Raw genomic sequence first — 22641 nt, 5'->3', positions numbered from 1 at the left:
GTGTAATGGATACGTGTCTAACTACTATGATATATACTGAATTTCCCTATTATATAGCTGCTGGATGTGTGTCTGCTAGAAGAGAGCAAAAATGCACAGTGAATAATTTAGTAGATTAATTTAGGCTCTCTTTCTGTCTGTGAAACTCTGAAACCAAAGCACTCATCCCTCTGGTCTCATCCTGCTCATTCCTCTCATGTGGGCTCAGCAGAGCAGGCTGGGACACAGGTGTTCTGTCCAGGAATCTTTTGGTTCTTTAAAGAAAATTTCCTCCTGATGCCTGGGTGTCTTTTCCTATTTCTGTGCCAAGCTGGTTGGCAGGAGGTTTGCTCGGACAAAGCTGAACATCTGGGGGGGATTTGTCAGAGGTCAGGGAGACCTGGACAGGCTGGAGGGTTGGGTGAGGAGAAATTGAATTAAATCCATCACAGGCAAATGTCCTGCAGCTGGGAAAGAACAACCCCAGGTACCAGTACAGGGTGGGGACTGAGCTGTTGGAGAGCAGCACAGGATCTGGGGGTGCTGGTGGATGGAAGGATGCCCATGAGCCAACAATGTGTCCTGGTGGCCAAGAAGCCCAATGGCACCTGGGGGACATTAGGAGGGGGTAGTCAGGAGGTCAAGAGAGGTTCTCCTCCCCTTTACTCTGCCCTGGTGAGGCCACATCTGGAATATTGTGTTTGGTTCTGGGCCCCTCAGTTCCAGAAGGACAGGGAGAGAGCCCAGAGCAGAGGCACAGAGATGCTGAAGGGAGAGGAACATCTCCTGCTGAGGAAAGGCTGAGGAGCTGGGGCTCTGCAGCTTGGAGAGGAGGAGACTGAGGGATGAGCTTATTCATTTTTATCAATATATAGGGGACAAGTGCCAGGAGGATGGAGCTGAGCTCTTCTCAGTGCTGCCCATTGACAGGATGAGGGGCAATGGGTGCAAGTTGGAGCACAGGAGGTTCTGTGTGAATATGAGCAAAGTTTTTTCAGTGTGAGGGTGACAGAGCCCTGGCCCAGGCTGCCCAGAGGACTCAGCCCCTCTCCTTGCTCAGCCCATCCTCACCTTGCTGCTCCCTCTTGCCTCTTGTGTAGTTTTTCCTTCTCCTGCACTTCTCTGCTGGCTCAGTCTCATCTAAAGCTTACCAAAGGGTGGCACGGGGGCAGGCAGGTTTGGAGGCTGTCTGATGCTTTCTAAAAACATCTCCTGGAGGTGCCACAGCTCCTTGCTGGGAACACAATGTGCCCACCAGGTCCCTGTTGTTCCTTCCATGTGGCACCGGGGAAAGGAAGTACCCTGCCCCAGCCTGGTCCCCAAAATAAAACAAAATCAGAAAAAAAGGATTTAACATGAAAATAACTAGCTGAGGCATGTCCTCTGAGCCGGGAAGATCAAGTGCTAATGATGGTTCTGGCACGTTGGTGACAGTTTTGTCTGGTGTATGTATATATATTTTAACTGTGAGCCCACATGGGAGGCTCTTTATGCAGTCAGTGCCTCTGACAGGCGCTGAGAACACATTGGCTCCTGTCTGCTGGCAAAAGGCTCAGCCCATTAAAGGCTGTCGATAAAGGGAAGGGAAATGACAAGGGTGCTTGGGAGGGAGGGAGGCAGCGGGAGGAGACAGGAGCTGCCACCACCAATGTCATTACCAAGACTGAGAAGGAGCTTTTGCATAACTGCTCCATGTGTTTTCATTAGGAGTGGTGGGGAATGTGCTGCTCTGAAGAGAGCATTTATACCTCTGCAGGGAAAACACAGACCCTGCCACCCCAGCACCCATGGTCCTGGCAGCCTCAGAGGGTGAGCATCCTTCATCCTGCATCCTTCATCCTGCATCCTTCATCCTTCATCCTTTATCCTTCATCCTGCATCCTTCATCCTTCATCCCCTGCCTTCCCTGGCTCCAGCACAGTGAATCCTGCAGCCCTGCAGCCTGTGGCATGGGCTGTGCCAGCCTCCTGCACCCATGTCTGCCCAGCAGGGATGGTCCTCGGGTGAGCAGCACCTACAGAATCACAGAGTCATCATGGCTGGGAAGGAGCTTTGAGATCATGGAGTGTGACCATCAGTCCTACACCACCCTAATGAGAGGGTGGAAAGAAGAACAACTGAGGTGCTGAGGGGTCTGGAGAAAGAAAAGAAAGGAAAGGAAAGGAAAGGAAAGGAAAGGAAAGGAAAGGAAAGGAAAGGAAAGGAAAGGAAAAAGGAAAGGAAAAAAAAGAAAAAAGGAAAGGAAAAAAAAGAAAAAAAAGAAAAAAAAGGAAAGGAAAGGAAAGGAAAGGAAAGGAAAGGAAAGGAAAGGAAAGGAAAGGAAAGGAAAGGAAAGGAAAGATAAAAGGAAAGGAAAGGAAAGGAAAGGAAAGGAAAGGAAAGGAAAGGAAAGGAAAGGAAAGGAAAGGAAAGGAAAGGAAAGGAAAGGAAAGGAAAGGAAAGGAAAGGAAAGGAAAGGAAAGGAAAGGAAAGGAAAGGAAAGGAAAGGAAAGGAAAGGAAAGGAAAGGAAAGGAAGAAGGGAAAGGAAAGAAAAAAGGAAAGGAAAAAAAGAAAAAAAAAGAAAAAAAAGGAAAGGAAAGGAAAGAAAAGGAAAGGAAAGGAAAGGAAAGGAAAAAGGAAAGGAAAAAAAAGAAAAAAGGAAAGGAAAAAAAAGAAAAAAGGAAAGGAAAGGAAAGGAAAGGAAAGGAAAGGAAAGATAAAAGGAAAGGAAAAAAAAGAAAAAAGGAAAGGAAAGGAAAGGAAAGGAAAGGAAAGGAAAGGAAAGGAAAAAGAAAAGACATAAGAACAGCCTAATGTGCTTTGAAATCACCTCCCAGTAACATCCATGACTTGGGAGCCAGATATCCCAGAGGGCACAGAGCCAGCATCCCCACCTCACACCTCCTGTGGATGTGGCTCCCTAATTTCTGAGGTACCTTGGAAACTGAGTCGCCTCCTCCCAAGCTTCCTTGCAGCCCCTCCTCCAGACTGATCAGCTGCAATTTCCAAAGCCAGGCAGCTGATTAGGGAAGGCAAATGAATTCTTTCATTAGGAGAAGCATTGTTATAATTAGGGTAGAAATTTGGTACTGCTGCCTTTTAGGAAAGGAGAATACTTCAGAAAAGCCACCCCTGTTTAATACTGGTTTAAGGCCTTCTTATTTAAAAAAAAAAAAAAAGTATTTGGGTGGTATTTTTTTCCCCTATATTTGCTGTCCATCCTGAGCTCCTGCAGTTTGTTAATATAAATAAAAATCATCATTATCATAATTCATTGTGAAAAAAATAAATAAAAATAATCAAGAGGCCATGGAGATATTCTGGAGATGTTGGTGAATGACAATAAATTGCATTTCCAGCAGTTGGCATTTCCAGCTCCTGCACGGTACCGAGCAAGGGGATGGAGAAGGAAATAAATAGAGAGGCAGAAAGATAAATCCAGAGCAGCAGATAGAAGGGTTTATGGAGCATTTTCATGTATCATTGTTGGTGACATGGTGTGAGTTATCTCTGTAATTACAGCCTGGCTGCTTGCTCCCAGGATCCAGTGGGAACTCCTGCCAGGAGCTGCTGGAGAGGGGAGCAGGGGGCAGCAGCTTCCCCCCACCCACCCAGGGTTCCCTCTGGGCTTCAGGGATGGAGCAGGATCACATCTGGTTCCCTTCTTGCCTCCCTCTGGAAGCACATCAGGGATAATGGGATTTGTCCTGGCTCAGTCCATGGGACCCTCTGGAGGGGGAGTGTGCAGCTCTGGGGGGGTGAAGCTTGGGGAGGAGGTTTTCCATAGGACCATGGAATGGCTTAGGTTGGAAGGGACCTTAAGGATGATCCTGGTGATGGGATTCTTGGAAGCACGTTCTTCCCAGTGGTGGTGCAGGAGCTACAGGAGCTACAGCTCCCTACCAGTCTGGTGCAAACCCTCAGGAGGGATCAGGACAGCTGGAATTAAATCTCTAAATAGAGAAATGGGAGAGTGCTCAGGTAGAGATGTGGGTGTTAGGACTGAACACAGAATCACAGACTCACAGAATGGTTTGGGTGGGAAGGGACCTCTCAAGGTCCCCCAGTCCCAGCCCTGCAGTGTCAGGGACACCCTCACCCAGATCAGGGTGCTCAGAGCATCCTCAAGCATCACCTTGAACATCTCCAGGGATTTCCTGGGCAGCCTGCTCCATGGTTCCACTCCCCTCATGGTAAGGAACTTTTTCCTCACATCCACTCTAAATCTGCTCTTCTCTGATTTAAACCCCTTGCCCCTCATCCTATCCCAGTGACCAGCACCCATAAAACCAAGAGCTGAGTTTCTCTCCTCCTCCTGGGCTGTTTCTGCTGCCTGCACTGCTGAGCCTTCCCAGGATCCAGGGGGTTTCTGAGCCCTTCCCAGGGTTTTTGTGGAGCAGCAGAGGCCCAGGAGGAGGTGGTGGCTGCAGACCTTTGCTCAGGTCCTGCAGCCAAGCCCTGAGCCTGCTTGGCACCAAGAGCTGCAGATCTCTGCCACAGCTCAGCACCCACCCTCTTCCCAGGCAGCTCCAGGGAACTTTTCCTGGCTCTGTGTGAGCCTCCAGCCCCTGAACCTTGGCTGGTCCCACAGCTGCATCAACACCTCCTGGGATCTGGTGTCACATCCTGCCTGCTCCTTCCCCCAGGCTGGGGCAGCCCCTGCAGATCACCTGCACCCCCCCTGCCCCTCCTCACTTTCCTTTTGGGGGGGGAAGCCCCCCTGGCTGGGGTCCCACACTGCCAACCCAACCCTGCTCATGCTCCACAGCTCCTGCCGAGGCTGGGAAGGCAAAAAACTTCTGCTGGTGCTGCTCCAGGATCCACCAGCTGGGTGAGGAGGAGGAGGAAAAGGAGGAAAAGAAAGAGGAGAAAGAGGAGGAGGAGGAGGAGCAGGAGCAGGAGCAGGAGCAGGAGCAGGAGGAGGCCCCCAGCTTTCTCCTGTGTCACCCTCGGGTGAGGAAAAGTGCAGATGTCTCCGTTTGTACACAGGACCCCACCACAACTTGTACTGAAATGTCAAAACCTCAGAGACATTCACGAGCTGACTCTCCCTTTCCAAGCCTGGTTTCAAAGTATTCATCTTTTCTGAAATATTTAATTATAATTAGCTTAAATTTCAAAACAAGAGGTCATCTGAACTGGAAAATAGATTATTTTTTTCTCCTTTGAGACTGTCAAAACACTTCATTTTGACAAATTCAGAACTCCTTCCAATTTTTTTCTGACTCAATAAATTAATCAAAGCCGACCTTCTCTTAAAGTAGGTGTCACTTTTGAAAAAATCAGCATTTTCCAGTGGAAAAAACTCGATTCATCCAGAAATTCCTTCCCTGCTTCCATCCTGACTTCTTGCCTATTTGCCTCTCCTGCGTTCCCAGTAACTGTGATCTGAGCTGGATTAATTAAAATGGGCAAGGACACAAAGTCAGGAATGGCTCCAGCCTGAGCAGGAAACCTTTTTACAGATTCAGAAACTCACTGAGAACATTTCTCTTTTTTTCTTATTTCTACAGCTCTGAGGCCGAGCAGACTTCCAGGAGTGGTGTCCACAGGGGGGGTTTCTTTACTGCAACCTCTGATCCCTGCAATCCCCCTCTTTCCACCCAGCTCCTGTTCTGCATCTCCCCCGAACCCCCAAGGTTCAGCTCCCCAGCCTGCAAACAGATTTATTGCTGGGGCAGCCTGGGAGGTGCTTAAAAATAATAAAAAAATCCTTACACCTCACTGAGACTTCAGTGGAGAAATGCAGCTGGGAGCAGCCACTGATCCAAGAACCACACGTGTGGGTCTGGGATAACTTCACCACCCCGGTCCCCAGTGGGATTCCCGTGGAGCATTCCAGGAGGAGTCCATAGCAAAGCTCTGGGTTCTGTAGGATTTGTTACAGCGGGGAGGAACAGAAGGAAATCAGGGCAGGGATCAAGCAAGGAAAACTCTGGGTGAGGCACTGGGAGTGAGATCGGATCTGGGAAGACGGGGACCTGCCCGGGGGTGACCCCAACCCCAGGAAAGCTCCAGGATGCAAAGTGCCCCGAGGGAAGGGAGCTGGGGATGGGGTGTCCAGGATGCTGACCTAAAGCAGACACAAACCCTGACGTTTCTGTGGGTGCCTCAGAGGTGCCCTGGGTGTAACTGGGACTGACCCCGTGGCTGGGGTGGCAGAGAGCCAGCAGCACAGGGTTGTGATGCCCCAGCTGGGACCCTGGTCCTGATCCTGCTCCCAGCCCTGCAGAGTTCCCCCACCAGCCTGAAGTGACAAACTTGTCATCCCTGGGTGTCAGAGGAAAGCAAGGGCCAAGCTCTTTGCTAGGATTCAAGACCAATTTGCTAATGTCTGCAAGGTGACAGCTGGGACAGTGACGGAGGGGACACTGCATCCTGCTCTGCCACGGCACGGAGACCCCGGCTCTCCTGGGACCACGGGCAAAGGATCCCTGGACCAAAGGGGATTTGTCTGCCTTGGACCCCTGCCCCCTGAGACTGTCACCTGTCACCTCTGTAAATGACCCCCCTGGTGCAAACAAACCCAAATTCCCCAAGGGCTCCCACCTTCCCCCCTCTCCTCCAATCAGTTCCCCACAACACAAATCCTGACACAGCCACCACGCAGCCACCTCTGAATGAAGTTGCCATAGTTACTGGTGCCTCACAGCAGCAGCCTCAGCTCATTAAAATGATTTGAATGGCTACCCTATAATCAAGGCAGTCGGGGAGGGGAGGTCTGATGGGGAGGACAGCCCTGGGATGGGCTCCAGCCCCAAGCTGGAAGGATGCTGGGGAGCAGCTCCCTAAACAAGGTCTGCAGAAAAACCTGGAGGGGTCTGGGGAGGCAGAGGTGGCCCTGGGGGAGGCAGAGGTGGCCCTGGGGGAGGCAGAGGTGGCTGCTGCATCTTCTGCCAAGGTCTCCATCCCTGCAGTCAACACCAACACTTCCCCAACCAACCCTTTACCCCACATCCCCCCCGTGCTGGTTTTCCAGGCTCTGGAGCAGCCCAGCAGTCAGGGTTGGGGTTCTGGCTTCGCAGAGAGGAGCTGCCTGAAACATGAGCCAGAGCCTTCCTCCTCTTCCAATCCATAATTTTGTAAATTGTTGTTTAACAACGACAACCACACACACGAAAAAAAAAACCAACAAAAAAAACCCCCAAAAACCCAACCATAATTTTTGGATTCACCCAAAAACACTGAGCCAAAATAAGGTTTTTTTCTTTTTTTGGTTTGGTTTGGGTTTTTTGCTGTTTTTTGTTTTGTTTTGGATTTTTTCCACCAAGACAAGGCTGAGAAGAACAAGGATTTTGGAGTTTGGCTGAAATCAAAGCAGAATTAAGAAAAGAAAAGATATTAAAAATATCACAGAATACTACAGGGAAAAAAAAATCCCCAAAGATGATGAAAACAGCCTGCTAAGAAAAAACCACTGTTCAGAACCCTCCTGCTCTGGGAGGAGGTCACTGTGGCTGCTCCTGGCTGCAAGACACACTGGGGATGTGGTACCTGCAGGAGGAGAAGGCACAGAGCTCCCAGGTGGGTGGGTGCTGGGAGATGAGGGATTCCTGGTTCCTGTCATCAAACTGAGCTGCTCCACAGGCAGAGCCCTTGCCCTCTGCTAATCTGGGTCAGCTGCTGCTCAGGCTCTGCAGTGCCCTGTTACCTGAGCTGGGATGTTCAGGGGTTCCATTCCACCCCATCCCATCCCATCTCATCTCATCCATCCCATCCCATCCAGTTCCATCCATCCCATCCATCCCATCCCATCTCATCTCATCCATCCCATCCCATCCAGTTCCATCCATCCCATCCATCCCATCCCATCCCAACCCATCCCATCCCATCCCGCAGCCATTGTGGGATGGGACCCACAGTTCAGGTGTTTATTCTGTGTCCATGCTGCCTGGGGGGCACCTGAACATCCCCTATCCCACGATGCTCCCACAAAACAGGGAAGGTTTCTGAGAAGGCTCCTGAGCCCTTCCCCAGCTCCAGGCTGGATGCTGCGGGAACATTTGGGAGCTGCCACCCCAGCCCAGCCCCAGCAGCATCAAATCCCTTCTCCTGCTGGGAGCACTGAGCTGTCTGGGCTATGGGATTGCCATCCCATGGAGCTGGGATGTGTGGGGCTGGGACTCCTCACCCAGCATGTGCTGCCTTGTGCCAGGCCACATCCAGGTTCCTGGGTGACATGGGATTTTTTTTAAGCAGAAGTGGCAGCTCTGCAGGTTTCCCACTGGTGTTTCCCCCACCACAGGGACCATCACTGGTGGCTCCTGGGGGGGGTGATGGTTCCTCTGCTCCCCCCAACCCCAGGCACTGCCCTCCCCATGGCAGGCACAGCCCCTGCCCCTCGCTGTGCAGAGAGCTATCAGGGTACAGGGATAATCTTTTACTCTTCAGTACAAATAATTTATTACATTAAAATAACGTTTTTAAAAAATGAGTACTTTGGGAATAATTCAGACTCGCCTGCGGAGGCATTTTTCAAAGTGCCATAATAGGCACTTAGGAATGGGTGGTTATTTTTATTCTCCGAGCCTGTCAAGAAGCTGATGGATGGAATGGCTGATGACAAGGCAGCTGAGTGCTCTGAGATGGAGACCACAGTGTGAGTGCAGAGCCCCTCACAAATGAGCAGCCAGCTCGGGGCAGAGCTCTCCCCAAAGCCCTGGCACCTCTGCAGGGGGGTCCTGATCCCCCCAGGGGACAGTGACCAAGGCAGAAGGTCCTGATGGGCTGGGGGCAGCCCTGGCCCAGCCCCAGCAGCGAATGCCAGCTCCACTGGCAGGGACTTCTTCCATCCCAGAAAAAAGGAGCAGGCTGCCCAGGGAGGTGGTTGAGGTCTCATCCCTGGAGATGCTCTGGGTGATGCTTGAGGAGGGTCTGGGACACTGCTCCTGCTCTGCTCCAGGAACTGCCCTGTTCCTGGCAGGTTTTCAGGGATTTGTGCTCCAGGGTGGCCAGGCAGGGGGGCAGATCCTTCCCTGCAGTTCCTTATGGTCTCAAAGCAGGGAATACCCAGGGCTTTCTCCCTTTGCTCAGGAAGGATCCCAGCACCCTGCTCCATGGATCTGGAGTCAGCTCCAGCTCTGTCCCAGCCCCCTGCCTGCCTCAGGTGTCTCCCTGAGACATCTTCCAAGCTCAGCTGGGCTGTGAGGAAGCCACTGAATCATCTTATGTCACAGAGCTTGGAGAGGGAGGAGAGAGGGAGGGAGAGGTGCGGGCAGAGCCTCTGAGCTCTGTGAATAATTGATGAGGCCACACAAAGGGCTGGAGCTGGAGCACCCGGCCAGCCCGGCCTCATTCCCTTCCGCTTCTGCTTCCCTGTGCTCTGGGACCAGCAGGGAATCCCTCAGAGCCTGTCCCAGCAGGACCAGCCTGGACACCCCAGCATCACTGGGGACGGCAGAGCAGCCTCATCCATCTCAGAATCACAGGATCACCTCACTTGGAAAAGGCCTTCAGGATCATGGAGTCCAACCATAACTTCCCCTTAAAAATACCTTAACTGAACCACATCCCTCAGCACTATGGCTGGATGTGACAAATCCCCCCCAGGGGCTCCACCACTGTCCTGGGCAGCACGTTCCAATGTTCTGGTCTGGATGAGTCCAAGTCCTTCCTGCACACTGCAGAGCCTTGGGAGGGGAGATAGAGACCTGGTACTGAAAGTGAGAGGCAAAAGCATCCAGTGTCATGGGCAATATCATTAAGAATTTAATTTGTACAAAGCCAGACATTCCTGCTTGAGACTGACAGATCCCTGACCCAGGCTGCAGAACAGGGACCATCTGGGAAGGCTAAAAACTGCTACAATTACTGAGGGGTTCCCAGAAGAGCTGGGGAGTGCAGGAGGGAAGGTTGGAGCACAATGAATATTCTGGGAGAAGATGAATTTCAGAGACCAAAAGGTGCAGCAGCATCTTCTCTCAAAGCAGTTTCAGAGCTCTCCTGGTGCTCAGGGTCCCTCACTCCTGGGAGGCAGGGAAGGTTTCCAGGCTCATGTCCTCTGGCAGGATACATGCCCAGGGTGGCATCAAGAGCCAGAGCTGATGATGGAATAACTCTGTTATCCTTCCTCCCACTCCAGCCTTTAAAAATCCTGCTTTCCTGAGGAGCATAGGTCAGGCTAAGGTGGGGAAAAAAGCCACCTGGGCTTTTCCACCCAATCTCACTTTCCTCATGGTGAGGGTGTTGGAAGACTTTGTTTTCCTGTAGTGAATCCTGAGGCTCTTGCCTGGCCCTGCAACCCTGTGGGGTCAGGGAGGGCTCACAGGGCACAACCTCAACCCCTGTGTTCCTGACCCAAAGCCTTTGTCTCAGCTCCATTGCTCTGATACCAGGGCCTGTCCAATTAGAAGCAACGATCACCTTTGGCTTTTTAGGTCTGAAAAGCCTCATTATGCTTGAGTTTTCCCTGGTTGAGATTCTCTCCACACCCTGAGTGCAGTGTGTCCATGCTGGAAGGGTCACCCCGTGATGTGCAGTGGGGATGGGGCTCCCCATGCTCACAGCTTTCCTGCCATGGGCTAAGGAAGGGAACTGCACACCAAAGCATCCCTGCCTGCTGCCATTAGCCATGGTTCAAACGGGCTCTGAACTGTTTTTCTAGTAAAAAGTTTTTCAGAAAATATGAGATGTCCAAATCAGGGAAGCAGGGACTGAGCACATGGAAGAGATGTGGTGATCCCTGAGCCCAGGGACAGCAGCACTGCTGGAACCTGGCCCTGTCACCTTCTCTGTGAGCTCCTGCAGAGCAGGGATGTGGAGACTCACCCCTTGGCCACACATTCTGGCAGTGAGGGAAGGGGAACTGGTTTCTCCAGGAACCTGGATAAGGGTGTTCCCAGCAAAGGCTCCTCACAGCTCCAAGGGATTTGTTCCTCACCAGCCCCAAGTTGCCACCTCTCTCTGCTTCAGTCTAGACCTGTTCAGATGATCAAATGATAGAAAACTGCTCTGCAGGCATCTCCAGGAAATTGGCTTCAATTCCTGGTTATATTTCCTGCTCTTCTCTGTCCTTGGACACCAAACTGACCCATTTGGACTCAGCTGAGCCTCACGGCTCCTTTTGATTCCCTGAGCTGGGAACACCCCCCTGAGCCTTTCCCCCTCCCACCAGGTGCTGAGGTGGAGCTGAGGGACCCATTGCTGCTCCTAAAGAGCCTCCAGATTGTCCTGGGAATGCTGAGATCCCACTGGCTCCTGCTGTGCAGGGACCATTTGGCAGATGGATTTGCAGCTCTCCTGCTCAGCCCAAACCTCCCCGGGACATCCTGGGTGGGACTCAGAAAGCAGCAGCACCCTCGGAGATGGCTCTGTCTGTCCCCATTTCTGCAGCTCCTTTTCTTTTGTTGCCAGTTCTCAGGCTCTGCATCTCCATCCTCTGCAGCCATCAGCCTGAGCGGCTTCATGCTTCCCTCTAGTGGTCCCCACTCCCCCTCCAGCATCGCTGCTCTCTCCAACACCTCCATCCCACCGGGACCATCCCCATCCCACCCGTGTCCCTCTCAGAGCAGCCATGTGAGCAGAGGTGCTGAAGGTTTGAGGGGGGGTGGTGGCATCCTGCTTGGGTGCTGGTCCTCAGCCAGGGCCACAGGAGCTGTGACCCACAGTGAGTTCTGAGTGGGTCCTGCAGAGGTCTCCTGCCTCGGGGATGTTGGAAGGTCCTTGGGGCTTAGCAGGGTGTCACAGACTTTGGTTTCAGAACAAATTCCTGCTTAAAATATTTCGTCTCTCGGGGGAATTTTTTTTCCTCCTTGTTCCCCTGGAAGATTTTGCAGCCTTTTCCAAAATGCTTGCTCAGCTTCATCACTGCACCGGGTCACCAAATGCTGTCTGCTGCTTAAGGAGTGACCCAGGATGGTTCCTGCTCTCCTGTTTTGGAGATTTCCCAGTTGGAGATTGCCCAGTTGAGTCAATTCCCTGCAGCCAAAGCCTTGACTGAGCAAATCCACCTCTCCTCATTTGGGAATGTTACTGTGATCCAGTGTGTGGGGTGGGAGATGGGGGCTTCCTGGCACAGGAGGGACTGACTTAAAGGAACCTCCTTCTCATCTCCTTTGGGCCATCCCCTTCATGGCCAGGATGCACTGAACATCTGTGAAATGGACCCCACTGACAAAGGATGTATCCAGAGGTAAAAAGTGATAAAATGAGCTCAGGGCAGACTGCTGCTCCAAAAAAAAAAAAAAAAGCACATTGCTGGGCTTAGGAATCACCAGGATGAGAGAAAGCAAAGCCCATCTCTGTCAGACTGATGACTTTGTTGTCCCACACAAAGGGTATGATCTCACCAGCTGCCTCCATGCAGGAATTTAATCCCATTCCTGCAGGTGGAGGCCAAGGAAAACAGCCTGGAAGCTCCTGAGAGCACAGCCAGGGAGGACCAGGGCTGTGTCAGTGTGCATGGGGCAGGTGCCAAAGAAATTCTGCCTTTCCCTTCTAACAGGCCAGTGGACCTCTTACTGGGTTGTCTCAATAAAATGAAGCAATCCAAGAAAAATGAGAAATGTTCCAGTTGCTGGCACACAGAGATTGTTCTTCTTTAGCCCTACAGATGCTGTCCAGCCCAGCTGAAGGAACTGGTGGCTGCTCCTGTGCCACTTGGCACTTGCAGGGCTCTCTTTGCACAGGAGCAGAGATAAAGTCAAATAAAAGGAGCTGCATGTCCCAAACTCCTGTGCTTGCCACAGGATAATTTCAGTATGAAAACTGTCTTGGGCACTTACATCTCTCTGAGGAGCTGGGTCCTGGTGGATACCTTCATTTCTCCATCACCATCATGATAAAAAGCAAGTGAGAAAATGTGGCTCTAGGCCTGGGAAGTTTTTAGCAAGGCCAATCACTCCTGATAATTAACACTGAGAGCACTGAGCTCATCCACTTCTCTTCATCTCAGTATTGTCCTTGTCTTGCTACATTACTTTTTGGCAGTGGCCCAGCCAGCACGAGAGATATTGGGCTGACCTTACAGCAAGGCAATAAAGCACACACAGAGCATCAACACCCATCTCATCCCAGCAGATCCCCAGAAGTCAGCCAGAAGCCTCTGGTCAGCTTTGTTATCTCCAGATTTATCCAGAGCCCTGAGTAAGAGAAGTGGCCAGAGGGGAGCAGGACAGATCCCTGGGAGTTGCAGCCCCTTTTGGAGCTGGGCCTTCGGATGGAACAAAAATAGTTGGGTTTTTATGGAAGTTTTTGACATCTGGTCTCTGCTTACGAACCTGCAGGTCCCTCTCATACCAGGAGCTGTGTCTGACCCTCCTGATGCTGCTCTGCCTGGCTCTCTGCTGCACTCCTTTCCCTCCTGCTCCATCACACACCCACCCTCACCTTCCCACTCTCACCTTTGCAGCCTTCACTGACGCTGGTGACGCTGATGTGGTGACACTGATGTGGTGACAGTCAGGACATGTTCTACCCTGGGAACACAGAACAACTGAAAACCTGGGTCTTCAAACCCTGACACAACAAATGCTCTTTGTGGCCTAAAATTCAGCAGCCAGGAGGTGACACCCCTGCCCAGAACCTCTCCCACCTATCCCCTGCATCATCAGGGACACTCCTGAGATGTCAGGGACAGTGCTCTGCCACCCTGTTGTCACCATGTGCCTCCTGCCCACAGCACCCATCCCTGTGACACCCACAAAGCTTTCCAAAGCACCCAGGTTCCCCTGGTGTCAAACCTGGAAGCATCTGATCTGTGTGGCTAATGAGCTGGTGATACTGGTGATTACTGGACCCACTGGGTGCAGCACTCACTGCAATCACTTGGGATGCCAGGGGCCAAGAAACTGGGTGTCTGCTGGACTGGGAGCACTGGGGAGCACTGGAAGAGACACATTCCTGTGGACAGGACACGTGTGCAGTGCTAACCCCAGCCAAGTGGTGATCCCTGGAGGGATCCCTGCAGGACACCACCCAAAACTGGGTTCATTCCCAACACAGATTTAGCTGGGATTCCTAATCCTCACTGAAAAATGGGCAGACCCCATCAAACCCTCCAACTATCACATAGCTTCAAAAATTTTGAGGCCAGGAGGCACCAGTGAAGGTTTTAGGTACCCATTCTCAGAATTATCTTCCAGGGTCTCTCTTGTTGAACCCACTCATTTGCTTTTGACTTGAGAAAGTCTTCAGGAAAACAACCTTGCTTTTTTCTTTTATTCTCTCTCTCTCTTTTTTTTTTTTCCCTTTTATTTTATGATCAATTCATTGCAACTTTGCTGGCAAAAAATAGCTCCTGCTTGTGTGTAAGATGTGTATGCTATTCTCCTATTATAAAGCCATTGTCATGTTGTTATTGTTATATTGTCATTTCATAAAATGACTAAAACCATGAAGGTTTTATGGGAAATGCCTAATCTTGGATACTTGGGATTATTAACTGAAAAGGTTTCGCAGCCCCATTTAATGTTATTTTTATTTATTCAGCCACCCAGACCTTTCTTCTCTAAGCTCACAATAGCAGATATCATTTCACAGCATTCTCACAGCTGAGAACACCAGTGGGTACACATCCAGTGCTTTTGGATCATCTGTAGCTGTTTATTTTGGATTTATTTGGACCAAGACAAATAATTCTGCCTTCCCAGACCTTCCTGGTGGAGCAGTGGGTCACACCATGATCCACAGCCACCCCTTGCCAGGCTCCTCAGAGGCAGAAACCTAGAGGGATACAGGAAAAAAAGTGGCATATTTAACTTAGGGAGGCAAAGTAACAGTCTGCAAGGGTGTGAAGGATTTCTACAGAAAAAAAATTAATGTGTTCTCCATATCTGGGATGGATAAAGGAGGAAGAAATGGACTTGAGCTGCATAAGAGAGATTCATGGTAGCACCTGGGCAGCAGGATGGATAATGCAGCACTGGTATAGATGGCCTGGGGAAGATGTGGAGTTTCCATCACTGGGAGTCTTAGGATTCAAAGAAACATCCATCCTGCACCAGTAACAAGATTTGTGATGTTTGTCTGCCCCAAGTGACCCCACCCGTGGGGTGCACCAGGATCAGAACCTGGCTGAGGTACCACACAGAATCACAGAATCCAATCTTTGGTTGGAAAAGATCTTGAAGCTCATCAAGCCCAGCCATTAATCCACCTACAGTTGGATTAGTCCTGAGCTACCCCATGTCCCTCATCCCCACATCTCCAGGGTCTGAAACCCCTCCAGGGATGATGGGGACTCCAGCCCTGCCCTGGGCAGCCTGGGCCAGGCCCTGACAACCCTTTCCAGGGAGAAATTCTTCCCCAGCTCCAACCTAAACCCCCCCTGGCACAACTTGAGGCCAAAAGTTCCTCTTGTCCCACCACTTTTAGGAACAAACAGGGAAATGGGGCTCAGATGGTACCAGCAGGGGATGAGGAGGGGATGGATGAGGAGGGGATGGATGAGGAGGGGATGGATGAGGAAGGAATGAAGAGGGGATGGATGAGGAGTGGATGGATGAGGAGGGGATGGACGAGGAGGGGATGAGGCTCCTGCCATTCCCAGGCCCCGTGCAGCCGCAGCTCTGATGGAGCTTCAGAGATCCACAGAGCCCTCCGGTCCCTCCCTGCTCTGCAGCCCGGGGCTGCGGGGATCCCAGGCTGCCCTCTAGTGGCCCCGCTCCCAAAATGTCCCCAAATGTCCCCGCACCCATCGGGGCATTTGGTGCTCAGCTGAGCTGCTGCTTCTTCCCCTTCCCCTTCCCCTTCCCCTTCCCTTTCTCCTTCCCCTTCCCCTTCTCTTTCCCCTTCCCCCCCTCCTCCTCCTCCTCTTCCTCCTCCTCCCATGGTTTGGCTCTCATGGCCCTGAGGAGCTTCCATCAGCTGTGGCTGGAGAGAGCTCTTGGAGGGGGACTGGGAGCAGGGAGGGGTCCATCCATCTGCAGCAGTGGGGAATGGGGATGATTTTCCAGCCATGAGTGGAAGTCTGAGCGGTGTCTGAGATCCCACCCCCCTTGCCAGGGCTGTCACCCTGCAACTCAGAAGCAGCTGCACCCATCCCAGAGGCCAATTATCTAATAGTGAGATTACAATTAATTCTGCTGAAAGGGAAATAATTGCCCTTTCGGATCTCAGTGGAGCAGGAAAAGGCAAAAGCCTTTACAGATGGAAGGAGAGGGCACCCACCTCCCCAGGGCTGCTCTGTGCTGGCTGAACACCCCTGCAGACACCGGGGGGGGGGGGGGTGGGCAATCCCCTCCTCTGCAGATGGGCATCCTCGGCATCCTCAGCATCCTCAGGCAGCCACCTCTGCCTCCCAGCACCCTGCCCAGAGCAGCCCCCACAGGGACCCCCCTGCCCCTCCCCATGACACTCACAGCAGGGACAGGGCTGAGCATCCCTGGCAAGGACACAAAGCCCCCCGCAGGGAAGGGTTAAATGATACAATTCAGCTTTTCACTGCAAATAGATTCTGCTCTGCTCTGCCTGCAATACTGTTTATCAGCAATTGCAGGCTTTAAAATCTGTACTTTACAAGTGCAGCATAACCTGCCAGTTATAATTGGTTGAATTATACCTCATCCCTGATGCAACTCTTGATGACTCCCTGCCTCAGACAGAAAACTGATAGGAGACAAGTTTATAGCTCTCTTGGAAAACACAATTATAAATTGCATCCCCAGCACAAGCCCTGGAACAGGTTAACTGTTTCACTGCAGCTCTCGAGGCAGATGGGTTTCCCAGGCACTGCCTTCCCCATGTAGGAAGGGAAATGGGGAGAGACAATCAGAGAAATTCAAAAAAAGAACCAATAAAAAGCAACAGAGGGGAACGGGGATGCCCTGGCCTGGTTCCTAGCTGCAGGCTATGAATCCCAACACACAGGAATGGGCTCCAGGCAGGAAAGTTGGAAAGGAGTGGTACCAGGAGCTCCATCTGCTGCTCTTACAGCCTGGCATGGGCCAGGTTGTGCCACAGTTCCAGGCCTGGAAAGCCACCCTGATCCCAAATCCATCACTGGGATGGGTGGGCTGCTCAGGGATGGATTTTATGCTGTTCACCTTCAGCTTCAGCTCTAAGAACTGGAACTGGGGCACAAATATCCCCAGGACTGAACTTCCCATGCAGACAAAGCTCACAACAGAACAACTCAGAGGGTGCAGCTCAGAAGACTTCAGGGTTCTCATGGTGAGGACCAGAGATGAGAAATGAACCATGGCACAGCTGCCCAGCCCAGGGAAAGCACCTGGGACACAGTGCCCTGAGTCAGGAAGGGCTGGAAGGGCTCTCTCAGAGGCTGTCTCAGAGCCTTGACCCTGCTGCCCAGCACCTGGTGCTGAGGTGCAGTGGGATCTGAACACAAAAGCATCCTGATCCCCACACCTGAACTCATCCCAGCCACTGCAATGGGTTAAGTCCCGTGGCAAGGTCAGGCCAAGCCCATCCCCAATCCTTTCATCCCCAAGGGCTGCCTGGATTTTCTGTTGCTTCTCTTGAGCAATAGAGCAGGGAACAGAGGGCACAAACCCCACGCAGCTGCAGCCAGGCACTCAGCCACGGGCATTTCAAAACCACCTCTCTGGCCTTAAAAGATGGGGTTAGCTCCCTTTCAAAAACAGAGAGGAAAGAAATCTCTCTGGACTTTGCTAAACATCACTTCACAGCAGTGTCCATCTCCAGCACAGCCTCCTCCTGCCACAGCCACAGCCTCAGCTCCTCCTAACCTGGAGGCAGGATCTGCATCCCAGCCAGGGCACAGATGTTGCAGTCCTGCTCTGCCTGTTTCCCACCCAGATGTTTGCAGGGCCACAGCCAATTGCTCAGTCAAGCATCCTGCTCACTCCAGGGTTTTGGCCTCAGACCTCTCTTTGGGAAAGACTGATGAAAGTTTTCATCTCAGGGAGAAAAAAACTCCAGGGATTTTCCTGAGCCTCAGTAACCCTGACTGCCCCAGAATGTGGTCCTGCCAGGCTGGGGTGGGATGAGTCAGGAGGAGTCTGGAGGTCACCCATCTGAGCCACCTCTTTCCATCTTCTTCCCTCTTCTTTCAGCTCCTGCTGACTCAGGACACAGAAGCAGCTGGGAGCCAATCAACCCCTGTCTCTTTTTTCCCAAATTCTCTGAAATACTGGCCCAGAAATATTTAGAGTCTCTCTGTCTGTCCCTGACCTTCAGCTTTTATTTGCGTACGTAAATTTTGTTCTATTCCAGAGCTCCAAGTTTCATATCAGGGCAGTTCAATCTTTATGAGGATAAAGTGTTTGCAGTGCTCTTAAGCTGCTTAACGTAAGCATGTGTGTGAAAGATTAACAGCTTTATAAGTCGGTGCAGTTAAGTGACAATATAAAGAGAAAGGAAAGGGGAAAACATCATCAATCTAAAGCAGCACCAGGAATATTTGAGATGAATTACTGGAGGCAGCTGCCTGCCAAGCCCTGCAGTGTCTCAGGGAGATGCACCAGTGACCAGCACAGGAGCCCTCTCAGGGGGAAGGCAGAAGCAGAGTGGCTTAAAAGGGTCTTCTCTACAGCTCTCAAACTTGGAAGAGAAATTATCCCCTGATATTTATGACCAGCAATTGGTGTTCTGTTCAAAGCAGACTTCAGAGCAGAGGAAGGAAGAGGCAGGCTCTTAGCTCAGCTCAATAGGAGCTTCTTCAAGCCACTGTCAAGCCCTGAGAGATCAAAAGCATCCCCCAGGCTGTGAGGGCACCCCAGGGCTTGGCACCTGCCCCCTCCCTCCCCATCACAAGCATTGGCTGGGGACACCCCCCCTTCTTGCTGCTGAAGCTGAGGAAAAGTTTGCAGGGGATTATAGCAGTTCTGATGGACACAGAGACCCTCTCATCCAAGAACTAATCCTCTCCTCGAGGTATGAAATGAGAAAAGAATAGCAACAAATATTGGAAGACAAACTAGATGTCACAGTGTGGGTTTCAAGGGTTGGACTTGATGATCTCAGAGGTCCCTTCCAACCCAGACGATTCTATGATTCTATGATTTATTTGGCTGCCAAACATTGCACCTGCATAATTTTCCAAGAACCTCTCTGAAGATATCAGGTGCAAAGTACAGGGTTATGTAAGGACTTTTTATGACCTCTAACAAACCAGCTAATGTCTGTGTCCTTGATTTTGCTTGCATGCAGTTAAAGGATAATTCTGCCAATCTCCCAAGACGGGTGGCTGGTTTATTAATGAACGGCTGCAAAATGTTCTGTGATCCTCTGATGAGGCATCTCTGGAAGAGCAAAATAGGATGATGCCAATGGAAATCGGTTGTTTGGCTCCAGGCTTTGATTGCCTGCAAAAAGAGAGGCACACACCAGAGCTTATCCCGTGGAACAGGAACCAGGAGCCATCGGGAGAAACGGAGAAAGGGCCCTGGATGTCAGCAACCAAAAGCTGGAGGAATCCTGTGCCAAACCCAGGCATGGAGAGAGTGTCAGGAAGAGGAGAAGGCTTCCCCGAGGTGGCTCTGGGATTGCTCCTGGACCAGCACCTGAGATGAGATTCACCCTGAGGTTGTTCATTGTTTGCTGGACCAAGGATTGCAAGCAGTGCACCTGCTGAGCAGTTGGCATTCCCCCCCCCTGTTTTGTCAGGGATTTTTTTTTCCCTTGTTTGAGCCTGGTGGGAGGCCTGGACCTTTTGGACTTTGCCTCGGGGCTTTCACAAAAGCATCTGATCTCCAAATGTGTTGTGCACGAGTGGCTCGTGCCTGTCTGTGATCATCCATCCAAGTTATCTAGAGGCTACTGACAGACATCTGCTGCCTGGGAAGTGGGGCTGGAAACACAACATCCTCTGAAGCCCCATCAGGAGAGCTGGGGAATGTTTGGGGATGGAGAGTCTCTCCCTTGGAAAATGCCCATTCATCAAAGCAGAATTTTTTCCTCCAGGGAAGTGCTGCTTGTGACAAACCAGCTTTGGATAGAAGGACAGAGCCAAAGTATTTTGCCAAGGTCAAAGGACTCCACTTCAGAGCTGCTGGAATTTCCTTTTATGATGAAAAACAGAATGGTTGTAGGGCCCAAACACCTTGATTACATCAAGATGTTTTATTTAATTTATCCTGATGTGGGACCTTTTCCTGTGTTTTTTGTTTTCTTTTCAATTCAGACCCCCCAAAATATAAAAATCCACGTCACTGGAATAGGAATTCTGACTTCAAAGCAAATCCTGGTCAGATCACTGAAGAAATTCCCCAGAACTGTGGTCATAGTTAAGAGGGATCCACAGTGATGAGAGGGAGATCACCAGGACAGAGCAGTGGAGTTGGATGTTAAGAAGATTCATGGATTTATTCCAGTGGCTGGTGAACTTCTCTGTCCCCTAAAGGAAATCCAGGCTGTGATCAAGGGGGAATAAATCCCCCCCTGCTTTGCACCAAGGGAAATCTGTGCTGTTCAAACAATAAAGATAACCAGGAAAGATAACTTTGCAGGCTGTTGTTTTTACATCTTGGCAGGAATATCAATAAGCCCAAGCAGTTGCCTCAGAGATGGGAGCAGGAGCTCAGGGTGCTGTGCAGGGAGCACTGGGTCAGCTCCCATCACATGGGCAGAAATCTCTCTTATTTATTTCTGAGGCAGCCAAGGCATACACCTCCCTCAGTTTCAGGATAATTACTCCATATCTGTGCCCATGTGACTGACAGCCTCATTTGGTGAAATATATTGCAGGAAAAAAAAAATTATCTGGGGTGAATACTTGAGCCGATGGGAGATTTTCACTTGAAAGGTTTGTTGTCCCTCTCACCCCAGAAAAGGTTTTTTGAAAATGAGGCTTTCTTTGGGAAAAAGTTTTGGCTTCAGTGACACTGTAGGGACAAGCAGGGAGGCCAGAGGGGCAGTTACATCCTTCCTGAGGCAGGTCCCTTGGCCCATGCCACGGATCTGCCTGATCTCTTCCAGATCTGAAAAAGAAGAGACTTCAAAACTTTTTGTGCAGGAACAAAACCTCCTTTTTAGACAGCTCTCACAATCCTGGAAACAACCCAGTTCCCTGAGCTATGCTAATGTATCCTTGGTGGCCAACTCCATGAGAAAGGCAAACTAACCCTTCCAATAACTGAGAACTTGATTTTGCATTATTAATGATGCTCACTCAGTCAGGTCTCTTTTTCCCTTCCACATATGCACTCTGCTGCCTTCTGAGCCGTTTCCACTGCATATGAAAAGCAGAGAGAGTCTGTATGTCAAAGCAAGGATCAGGAGGTGACTGTCTTGACCTTAACACCACTGATTATATATTTGATGCTAAGGTGGAGTGAATATTTCAGAGCAGAGCTCTCTGCAGTGCCTCCAACCCGTGTGACTCCGGCTGCCCTGGCTGACATGAAACTAGACAAATCCTAGCTAAAGTAAGATGTAAATTTTTAACACCTCGAGAGCAATTAACTACTGAAATAACTCCCCAGGCAATGAATTAGACATGGATTACCTGAAGGATCATGGGATTCTCCAGCTGGTTTTTCCATGTTTAGGCAAACAGGAACCAGAGCTGGAATCAATCATGGATTGCAAACTTCATCATAGTATTTAGAAGAGTCTTGGACAACCAATGAGTTTCAGCAAGAACATAAAGAAAGACCCAGACACCTTCTGTGGGGAGGAGCCAGACCCCCCCTGAGCCCAGGCTCAGGGCTGTGGGTACCCACAAGGAATGAAACTCCCCATCCAGGCCCATGGGCTGCTTCCTCCCAGGGAAATACATCACATCTTGGATGTGCAAGAGGGGTAAGAACCATGTAGTGAGCTGTTTTTATTTATAAATCAGGATGAAAATTCTGTACAGCTAGAGTTTGTTACCTTCAGTCAAATTCCTGAATTTTACCCACAGATTTTTAACATAGGCTTATCTCTAGGATGTATCTGTTCCCACAGATAATATCTTCATAAATATAAAATTAAAAATTACTCTTCTGTAAGTACAATCCCCTGCAAGGAATTCCACTCAGGCACTCAGTACCCACTGTGGGCCAGATTATCTGGTGTGCTGCAGGGAAGTGTCACTGCATTTGGCAGAACAGAGGAATTCTCATGGAGCCATTTCACAGGATGTGCTTCTCTGAAGTTTAACTAAAGGTCTGTCAGCTGGCTTCACCCAGCCTGCAGTTATTCTATGCTAGCAAGAATACAGGAAAGCTGGCCAGAAACTTGCACAAATTTAGTGATTTCACCAGAAAGGGTGAGAATATTTTTTTTATTTTAATTTTTTTGTTGTTTTTTTTTGTCAAAATAAGGTACTTCTTGCACCTCAGAATGGGAATTCACCTGTCCCAGGATTTTCCTGTGCTGGGCACACTGCAGTGAAGCCAGTGAGTGGCAATTAGCATTGGATTTGCCAAGGAGGTGCTGGCTGGCACCCAACCCCAGCCCCAGGGGAGCACCCACTGCTCCCCCCCCTCTTGGGTGCCCCTGTCCTGGCTGTGCCCAGGAGGGCTGAGGCCACAGGCAGGGTGCAGGTCAGGGAGAGCCCTCTCCTTGGGTCAGGGGTCCCAGCCCCTCACCCCAGCTCATGACATCCTCCTGCTCCTCCCCAGCAGAGGAAAACAAAGAGCAGGAATAGTGCCCCGGGGTTTTCCCAACCATTCCCCTGGAGGATTTCAAAGGAGCCTGCAGCAATATCCTCCCTGCAGGACCTGGTGCCTGGGATGGTGTCCTTGGGCAAGGAGGTGACCTGTGGGTAGGATGCTTGGGGGAAGAAGGAGCCTGCCCAAGCTGCCCTCCCACCCCAGACCCCTTCCTGCACCCCCCAC

The sequence above is a fragment of the Heliangelus exortis genome, chromosome 24 (assembly GCF_036169615.1).
Source record: "Heliangelus exortis chromosome 24, bHelExo1.hap1, whole genome shotgun sequence".
NCBI lineage: Eukaryota > Metazoa > Chordata > Aves > Apodiformes > Trochilidae > Heliangelus > Heliangelus exortis.
Note: the sequence above shows the minus strand (reverse complement) of the source record.